The sequence below is a fragment of the Mus caroli genome, unplaced genomic scaffold, assembly GCF_978045245.1.
Source record: "Mus caroli unplaced genomic scaffold, Mus_caroli_1 scaffold_6, whole genome shotgun sequence".
Taxonomy (NCBI): domain Eukaryota; kingdom Metazoa; phylum Chordata; class Mammalia; order Rodentia; family Muridae; genus Mus; species Mus caroli.
In genome coordinates, this window is record NW_028227261.1 from 13963482 (window position 1) to 13973868 (window position 10387).

Sequence of the window (10387 nt, forward strand, 5' to 3'; positions counted from 1 at the left end):
CCCCAAGGTCTTACTCACTTAATCTTTTATCTCCTAGAACACAAGATTTTGGTCCGTTTCACTTCCTAGTACCCCGTTAATACTCGAACCATATATTTTATATTTTTCCTTTCGAAGCTTTCTATGCTTGTTCAAACTTCTCTTCATAAAACTTAACCAAGAAGAACGAAGACCAAAGTGTGGACACTTTGCCCCTTCTTAGAATTGAGAACAAAACACCCATGGAAGGAGTTACAGAGACAAAATTTGGAACTGTGACGAAAGGATGGACCATCTAGTGATTTCCATATTCAGGGATCCATCCCATAATCAGCTTCCAAATGCTGACACCATTATATACACTAGCAAGGTTTTGCTGAAAGGACCCAGATATAGCTGTCTCTTGTGAGACAAGACTGGGGCCTAGCAAACACAGAAGTGGATGATCACAGTCAGCTATTGGATGGATCACACGGCCCCCAATGGAGGAGCTAGAGAAAGTACCCAAGGAGCTAAAGGGATCTGCACCCTATAGGGGGAACAACATGATGAACTAACCAGTACCACGGAGCTCTTGTCTCTAGCTGCATATGTATCAAAAGATGGCCTAGTCGGCCATCACTGCAAAGAGAGGCCCATTGGACTTGCAAACTTCATATGCCCCAGTACAGGGGAACCCCAGGTCCAAAAAGGGGGAGTGGGTGGGTAGGGGATTTGGAGGGTGGGTATGGGGGACTTTTGGGATAGCATTGAAAATGTAAACGAGGAAAATACCTAATAAAAAAATAAATAATTAAAAAAAAAAGACTTAACCATAGAACAAAGTCTCTGCTGCGTTTTTTAAATCTTCCTTTGTCAATGCAATTAATCCAAGTCTCTTCACCTTAGCCTCAGGCAAATTTTTCAGACGAGGGGAAAAAGTAGCCACATTCTTCACCAAAATACCACAAAACCAGTCTTTATGCCACATTCTGAAATTCTTCTCCTTTAAAATCTCTTGGGCCAGGTCAACACAGTTCAAATCACTCCCAGCAACAAAGTCTTCAATATTCCTAGTAAGATTACCCATTAAGCCCCATTTAAAGCATTCCACTGCTTTCCAAATCCAAAGTCCCAAAATCCACATTCTTTCAAATAAAAGCATGGTCAGGCCTATCTCAGCAATACCCCACTCCCAGTACCAACTTCTGTCTTATATAGGGTTTTACTGCTGTGAACAGACACCATGACCAAGGCAAGTCTTATAAAAAACAACATTTAATTGGGGCTGGCTTACAGGTTGAGAGGTTCAGTCCATTATCATCAAGGTGGGAGCATGGCAGTATCCTGGCAGGCATGGCGCAGGAGGAGCTGAGAGTTCTATGTCTTCATCCAAAAGCTGCTAGAGGAAGACTGATTTCCAGGTAACTAGAGTGAGGATCTTACACCCACACCTACAGTGACCCACCCATTCCAACCAGGTCACAACTATTCCAACAAGGCCACACCTCCAGATGATGCCACTCCCTGGTCCAAGGACATACAAACCATCACAACAAGGAAGCAAAAAACCATCTAGTGGAAAAAAGGCAGCATTTTCAAAATGGTGCTGGCACAACTGGCAGTTTTCATGTAGAAATATGTGAACTAATCCATTCCTATCTCCTTGTACTAAGGTCAAATCTAAGTAGATTAAGGAACTCCACATAAAACCAGAGACACTGAATCTTATAGAGGAGAATGTAGGGAAAAGCCTCGAAGACATGGGTACAGGGGAAACATTCCTAGATAGAACAGCAATGGCTTGTGATTTAAGATCGAGAATCGACAAGTGGGACCTCATAAAATTGCAAAAGACACCATCAATAAGACAAAAAGACCACCAACAGATTGGGAAAGTATCTTTACCTATCCTAAATCAGATAGGGGACTAAGATACAATATATATAAAGAACTCAAGAAGGTGGACTACAGAAAATCAAATAACCCCATTTAAAAAATGGGGCTCAGAGCTAAACAAAGAATTATCACCTGAGGAATAGCAAAGGGCTGAGAAGCACTTGAAAAAATATTCAGCATCCTTAATAATGAGGGAAATGCAAATCAAAACAACCCTGAGATTCCACCTCACACCAGTCAGAATGGCTAAGATGAAAAAAATTCGGGTGATAGCAGCTGCTGGCGAGGATGTGGTGAAAGAGGAACACTCCTCCATTGTTGGTGAGATTGCAAGCTTGTACAACCACTCTGGAAATCAGTCTCAGAAAATTGGACATAGTACTACTGGAGAATCCTGCAATACCTCTCCTGGGCATATATCCAGAAGATGTTCCACCCGGTAAGAAGGACACATGCTCCACAATGTTCATAGCAGCCTTTATTTATAATAGCCAGAACCTGGAAAGAACCCAGAAGCCCCTCAGCCCAGGAATGGATACAAAAAATGTGGTACATTTACACAATGGAGTACTACACAGCTATTAAAAAGAATGAATATATGAAATTCCTAGGCAAATGGATGGACCTGGAGGGCATCATCCTGAGTGAGGTAACCCAATCACAAAGGAACTCACACAATATGTACTCACTGATAAGTGGATATTATCCCAGAAACTTAGGATACCCAAGAGATAAGATACAATTTCCAAAACGCATGAAAATGAAGAAGAATGAAGACCAAAGTGTGGATACTGAGCCCCTTCTTAGAATTCGGAACAAAACACCCATGGAAGGAGTTATAGAGACAAAGTTTAAAGCTGTGACGAAAGGATAGAGATTCTAGAGACTGCCATATCTGGAGATCCATCCCATAATCAGCTTCCAAACGCTGACACCATTGCATACATTAGCAAGATTGTGCTGAGAGGACCCAGATAGAGCTGTCTCTTGTGAGACTATGCTGGGATCCCAGCAAACACAGAAGTGGATGCTCACAATCAGCTATTGGATGGACCACAGGACCCCCAATAGAGGAGATAGAAAAAGTACCTAAGGAACTAAAGGGGATCTGCAACCCTATAGGTGGAACAACAATATGAACTAACCAGTACCCCCCTGGAGCTTGTGTCTCTAGCTGCAAATCAATCAGAAAATGTTCTAGTCGGCCATCAGTGGAAAGAGAGGCCCATTAGTCGTGCAAACTTTATATGCCTCAGTACAGGGGAAGGACAGGGCCAAGAAGTGGGAGTGGGTTGGTGGGGGAATGGGTGGGGGAGTCTGAGGGGGACTTTTGGGATAGCATTGGAAATGTAAATGAAATAAGTACCCAATTAAAATAAAAACAGAAAAAAAGAAAAAAAAAAAGAAAATGCCTAATAAAAAATAAAGGGAAGAACTGCCACCACACAACTGATATTTGTTTTTTTAATATTTATTTATTTATTTATTTATTATATATAAGTACACTGTAGCTGTCTTTAGACACTTTCTTCTTCTCCAGTCCTGCTCTCTCTGGCCTAATGATTGTTTATGTATTATATACATATAATAGTGCACTGTAGCTGTTTTCACACACCCCAGAAGAGGACATTAGATCTCATTACAGATGGTTGTGAGCTACCATGTGGTTGCTGGGATTTCAACTCAGGACCTTCAGAAGAGCAATCAATTCTCCTTACTGCTGAGACATGTGACTAACAGATCCATCTGCCTCTGCCTCCCCAGTTAAGGATTAAAGGGATACAACATTGTGCCTGAATAAACGCCTTTTTTAAAAAAAATCATCTACTTAATTATCATCCATGATAGTGAATTTCTAAAAGGATTTTTCATATGCCCCTGTTATCCTGCTGCCTCAGCCTTCAGAGTAGCTGAGATTACAGGCTTTTGCCAACAGGCCTTGTTCTTCCTTGGTCTAATGCTGGTACCATGTCCTTGACTCAAGTCATTATTTTGGTTTTATTTTCATTTTAAGACATGGTCTTAATCTGTAGTCCAGGCTGGTTTTGAATTCTAGATTCTCCAGCCTCTACCTCCTATGTGCTGGGATTGTGGGCATGTGTCACTATGCTTGGCTTGCTACAGCTTAACTTGGATGTTTTGGAGGTCAATCTGTGCCCTTTTCTGTTAAGTAGTTTTATATAATATGGTATCTTTAAGCCTTGGAGTGGCTCCATTTCATAAGTGCAGGTTACTTCATTTGTGTTCAAATGCTATGATTGAAATATTGGTCTTATCTATGAGTAAACTTATCTTCGGTGATACTTGAAATGCTGCCACTTATGAGCTGAGAAAATTGAATCAGGAATATATGGGTTGTTGGGCCTTGTACAGAGATGATTTTAAATATTTATGTGCAGTTTTTTGTGTCATTGTTTTCTTTATTACATTTGTGCATAAAAACTACTCTGAAACTGGAGTAAAGTCTGCAGCATTAAACTGAAGTCTGCCTCATTCTTTAAGGCCTTCAAATTCCAGGTCTTCCAGATTGATTGGTATAGGTCAACATAAATATGGAGACTAGTGGCCATAGTCTACCCAAAGAATTAAGCTCTAGGTTCAATGAGAGACCCTGTTTCAAAAAAGCTTAGGTGGAGAAAAAATGTAGACCTCTGAAGTCCACATAGGCATTGAAACATGCACACTGCCCACACTCAAACCCTTCCTCGACCACAGAAAAGTTCATTAAATGATGTAAGCAGCCATGCATGGTGGTACATGCCTTTAATAATCACAGCTCTCGGGAGGCAGAGGCAGGCATATTTCTGAGTTCGAGGCCAGCGTGGTCTACAAAGTGAGTTCCAGGACAGCCAGAGCTATACAGAGAAACCCTGTCTCAAAAAACCAAAAAAAAAAAAAAAAAAAAAAAAAAGATGCTAAGCATTGTAGTGAATAGCAGCGTTCCCATAACGGTGAGGCAGAACGATCATAAGTTTAAGACTAGCTTGAGGCCAGATAGCCTTCTCAATTCATCATTTAAAAAATACTAAGGATTTTTATAACACTTATTTACTAAACACATAGGGCTACATGCCAAAGGAAGTGCTAGCCTGCTTAGGAAAGAGTTTCCATCATAGCACAGATGCCTTCTCTGAACCAAGGTTCCTGGCATAAGCATCATGTGTTTTGTAACTACTGAGATATCTTTCAGGACACCTTTAGTTCACGATTTTTACTTTTGCTCACATTATACTTGGGGACAGGGTGCTTCTGAGTTTCTCATGTTTTATGGAAATCATCATTCAACTACAGTGCTGGGACTACTACTATATATTTTTAATTTAATTTGTGCATACCTGCACTTTACATAGCATACCCACTGTTGAAGGCTCATGGAGGTGAAAGGTCAACGTTGGGAGTCAGTGCTCCCTTATTCCATCATGTGGGTCTCATGCATGGATCAAAGTCAGACTGGTAAGCTTGGCTACAGTTATCCTTTGCATGTTGAGCAATCTTGGCTGCAAGAATTTTAAAATAAACATAACAATGAGAAAAATAGCAAAAGGTGTGGTATTATTAATATTATTATTTGTTGCTACATGATTATTCAAACGCAAAGAAACACAATGGCTAGGTTCAGGAATCATGAACAAAATAGAGTTCCCCACTGAACTTTTATAATGCCATCCTACAGGCGAGGACAGGGACTTGTCTATCTCCTAGAGATCTTTATATGTAGGTGGCCAACAGAGCTTGGGAGCCCTAATGAATAGCGTCCTACAGTGAGATTGCCTGCAAGCTGAGAATAGTGACATTTATCCGTGACTTCATCAATCATGGAGAAGAGAAAAGCATGAGTTCAAGTCCAGCATGGGCTAATATGACACTGTTAAGTAGAAAGAAAGACGAGAAGAATATCCTTTAGAGAGAGAACACACTGTTCCCATATATTCCTGGACAAATCCACATTTGGAAATGCACAACTGTATGATTCCATTAGTCATTTCTCCTCACACGTCCACTCTCTAGATGTCACAGTCAGCCCCTTTGTCTCCAATACATTGATCAATGTCAGAAGACATGTGTTCAGGAACCCCTTGATCGTAGACTTGTCCTTAGACTTTCATTCTCAGTTACCAAAAGCATCCTTCTCCTATTTACTGGCAACAATGGCAAAGTCTGGTCTCCGACCATATATACAGCGCTTTGAACATATAAGGCATAACTGAGAGGCAAAACAGATAGAGTGGGGCTGCCTAACAGTGCAAAGTATGTTCATGAGCTCAGAAGAAAGCTGGAAAAATCTCTCTGCTCTAAGAACAAAACCGGTTTCATAGCACTCCAGAGGAGCAGGATAAAGCTCCATGATCAGCTGGTTTAGGGTGGATGTGTGATGCAGAAGGTTCGTTAGGACAGACATGGAGATGTCATTGTCACAGAAGTTGACCTCGATGAGCTGAGAGCACTTATTCAGGGCAGGGATAAAAGCGCTGACCTGAGAGTCTGTCATCCTACAATGTTCTAATTCCAAGGTCTTCAGAGTGTTTGCAACATTTTCTAGGAAAATTCCGAGAGGCACAAGACTCAGATCATGCAAAATGACACCTGCCAAATGCAGATGTTTGAGATGATGGAGACTCTGACACTGGGCAAAGGACTCCATGTCTGACTGTGAGTACTTGCAGAGAGCAATTGACAGGAACTCCAGCGGAGTCTTCAGACACCTAAGGAGAGACTAGAGGGTTAGTTTGGTATAAAGTGACAAGGCTAACCTACAGTAGGAGAGACCACGTGTCCTGAGTCAATGTCACTACAGGATGGCAGTGAGCATCCAGTGCAACCTGTTGGGGTCAGCCAACTCAAGTCCCACCATTCTAGGCTGTGACCAGTCACCATCATGATAAGACTTGATCATTATTGTTAAATCTCCCATGACCCCTAGTCTATATGGGAAACAGAAAATGTTTGCTGTGGAATCAGAAAGAACTCTTCCTCCTTCCTTACCCGAGCAATTCATTCATGTGGCCAGTGAGAAAGTAGAGGACAGCCAGGTGGAGATGCTGGAGATTGTTGAGTTTGGAGAACTGAGAAATGAACTTGGTGACGCTCTTCTCCTGTATGTCTGTTGACGTACATAGAAAAGGGAAGATTTTCTCGTGGATGAGTGTTAGATGTAGTTTACGAAGATTTTTCATCTGACCAAGGCAAAGTGCAAAGCATGCCAGTGTGGACAGAGTCCAGCTTGTATTCAATTCCAACTCCTCAATGCAATATGGTTGGAAAATCTGCAAGATCTCCTGACAGCGTGCATAGGCAATCCCATAATCCTCATCTTCACACAGCACAGGTTCAGGGAACCTCTTCTCTCCTGTGCCCACTGCATGAAGTAAGTTTGATGTTCCTCTAGATCAAACTGAAGGCGTAGGTCAGTGACCACCTTTAAACGTTGCCTCAGTGCATATCTATGAGGGCGTGTTGCTTTCTGCTTTTGACACACTGTTTCTACTGTGCTGTCTCCATCCTCTGGTCCAGTTGAAACATTCCAGAAGTGATGGTGCACATTTCTTAGGTCCAGCACTTGAAGCTTCCGCTTTCTGTGGGTAAAACAGATAGAAATGTAGGAAGATACAAAAGACCAAAAACATTAGCCAGCTTTTTCTAGGCTTCTTTCTTGTCAGCAGTTCACTGTTCTGCTCTGTCTCCTACAGATTTAAGTTTCCAGTGCTGGGTCTCCACATAGCAACTCAAACCTCTGGGCAAGGTCTCTCTGCATTAACTGCATCTGGAGATCTGCCCTGATTCCTCCATTTATTTCTCTGAACTTCCACTGATCCTATTTCTATTACTTGGTAGAGACACAGTGCCATGTAGCTACATGGGCTCTAAGCTGTACTTCATACTTAATGGACATTTGTTACCAGGATTCAGCGACTGTTCAGGACACTGCAGCTCTTCAAGATGATACTGACATAAGCCTCTGATCTACTTTTGACTCTAATTTCCATGAGCCCATATGTCCTTCTCCTTACACTTAAATGTAAGCCATTTAGCATTACATAGTTATTGTTTACCTTCGGTGCAAATTTCCTGTCAGCTGCATGTCTACACCATCCAGCACAGCTTGCAATATTGTCATGTCAGGGACGGTCATCAGTGCCCCCACAGGGAGACAAGGTAAAGGCCAGGTTCCCACCATTTCCTTCAGTATCTTCATGTGTCTGCCAGTGAAGGCTGCCTTGAAGAGTGGTGGGAACAACTCCCTGGGCAGCTCCTGCAGAGCATTGATGGCCAAGGCTTCATTCTTCACCAGGCTCTGTACTGCCAAGCTCAGGAGTGTGGGTGGAGCCTGGAAGCTCATCCTGATGAATCTTTAGAATGAATAGACCTGTTGAAGCATCCAGAAATACAGTTTTCAAGATATGTCTTAGGAATCTTTAAATTACTGCATCCAAGGAACCACCAAAGTGCCAGAATCCCTGCTTTGGCCACAGTGTGGAACTCAATGTGTCCTGTTTTAAGATCTGGTTGTCACAAAGCCAAACACCTTATCACTCTCTACATATGGGGTCTCTTATCAGAATCTGCATCAGTGCACAAATTAACCATTGACACATGAGGTAATTACCACTGCTCCTTGCTCCTCTCAATCTCATTCCCATTTGCAAAGGACAAGCAGTCTGGTCACAATCTTTTTGTGGCAAAACATGCAATGTTCACCTTTCTGCCTTTCAAGTACCTCAAAGAAAGACATTGCCATTGGGTGGTGGTAACATATGACTTAGTTTTCAACACTCAAGAGGCAGAGACAAGGAGGGCTGTTAGTTTGAGGCCAGGTTAGTCTACAGAGCTAGTTCTAGGACAACTAATGCTACACAAAGGAACCGTGTATAGAAAACTAAAAACAAAGAAAGGAAGGAAGGAAGGAAGGAAGGAAGGAAGGAAGGAAGGAAGGAAGGAAGGAAGGAAGGAAGGACGAAAAGGTTTCCAAGGGTCTGGTAGGTACTCAGCCAGACCCTGTCTGAAATGTAAAGCCAAACCAAGACTGATATCTTTCCTCAAAGCAACTCTAAAACCTTGACTGAATGAGAGTACCCAGAAAGACTGAGTCTGAGGTGGCAATGCCAGTGCTTGGGGGCTACACGGAAGGGCATTTCACATATTGTATTGAGCTACAAGAAAAGAACGGCTTTAGGAAAAACATCTAGATTTGTATATTTTTTAAAATACGGTATTGCATAGAGTGGAGGTTAGGTGAAATTGAGCACACTTCCAAACCTTTGTAGTCTAAGCTTGCCCCGCCTCACCACTTTCCTAACTGTCACTGGGAGGGTTAGAATATAAGTACCCAAAAAGCTGAAAGGGTTTGCAGCTTTATAGGAGGAACAACAATATAAACTAACCAGTACCCCAAGAGCTCCTTGGGACTAAGCCACCAACCAAAGAAAACACATGGAGAGACTCGTGTCTATAGCTGCATATGTAGCAAAGGATGGCCTAGTTGGTCATCAATGGGAGGAGAGACCCTTGGACTTGTTAAGGACCTATGCCCCAGTACAGGGAAATGCCAGGGCCAGTAATCATGAGTGGGTGGGATGGGGAGCAGGGGGAGGGGGAGGGTATAGGGGATTTTCAGAGAGGAAACCTGGAAAGGGGATAACATTTGAAATATAAATAAACTAAATTTCTAATAAAAAAAGGAATATTCAGTTTTACCTACAACACCTGGCTCGTGCACTTTGCTTTAAAATAGTGCATAGATGCCAGGTGTGGTGGAAGAAGCCTCTAATATCAGCACTTCAGAGCAGGAATGAGGAGGATTCTGGGGAAACCTAATCTACATATTATACTTTCATGCCTGTCCCAGGGAGTAGATTTCAAATAAAATATGATAGGAAATGTCTTGATAGCGGTGGTTTGGTTATAGGGTTTTTCGTGGTTTGAATATGGTTATGTTTGTCTCCTGGGATTAAAGATATGTATCACCACTCCTGGGCCTAAGCTTTTCATGATCACTGTTCTTCAAGTTCTAGATCAAAAGATTGTGTCTTCCAGTCTCAAGATCTGGATGACAAGCATACCCTCCATTTCTAGATTATAGTTCTTTCCAGATTTAAACTCCAAATTACTCCTTGTTCAACTGCAAATACAAATGGTAAGATTAACTGAGTGGGATCTTGCCCTGAGATCACCAATTCCTTAAGCTCTTTATCTCCTTCAGCACAGGATTAAGTTCCATTTCATGTCCTGGTGTCCCTTTATTATTGCTTGTATATATATATATATATATATATATATATATATATATATCCTTCCTAAGCTTCCTATATTTGATTTAAAAAATGCTCTTTACGATAGAATGCTAGAAGACAAAGTCTATGCTGGCCTTTGCTGATACTTCCTTTGTCAATGCAATTAATCTGATTCTCTTCACTTTAGTCTTAGCCTCAGGCAAAAGACAGCCACATTCTTCACAAAAACACCACATACTATAATTCTTCTCCACTGAAACCTCTTATACCAAGTCTGCACAGTTCAAATCACTCCCAACAAC

At 41.8% G+C, this 10387-nt stretch overlaps 1 pseudogene; it reads right to left on the bottom strand.

Annotated features, from left to right (window-relative positions):
* Positions 1–5993: 5993 nt before the first annotated feature.
* On the bottom strand, positions 5994–8233 carry LOC147004168 (PRAME family member 12-like; annotated as a pseudogene).
* Positions 8234–10387: the final 2154 nt, after the last annotated feature.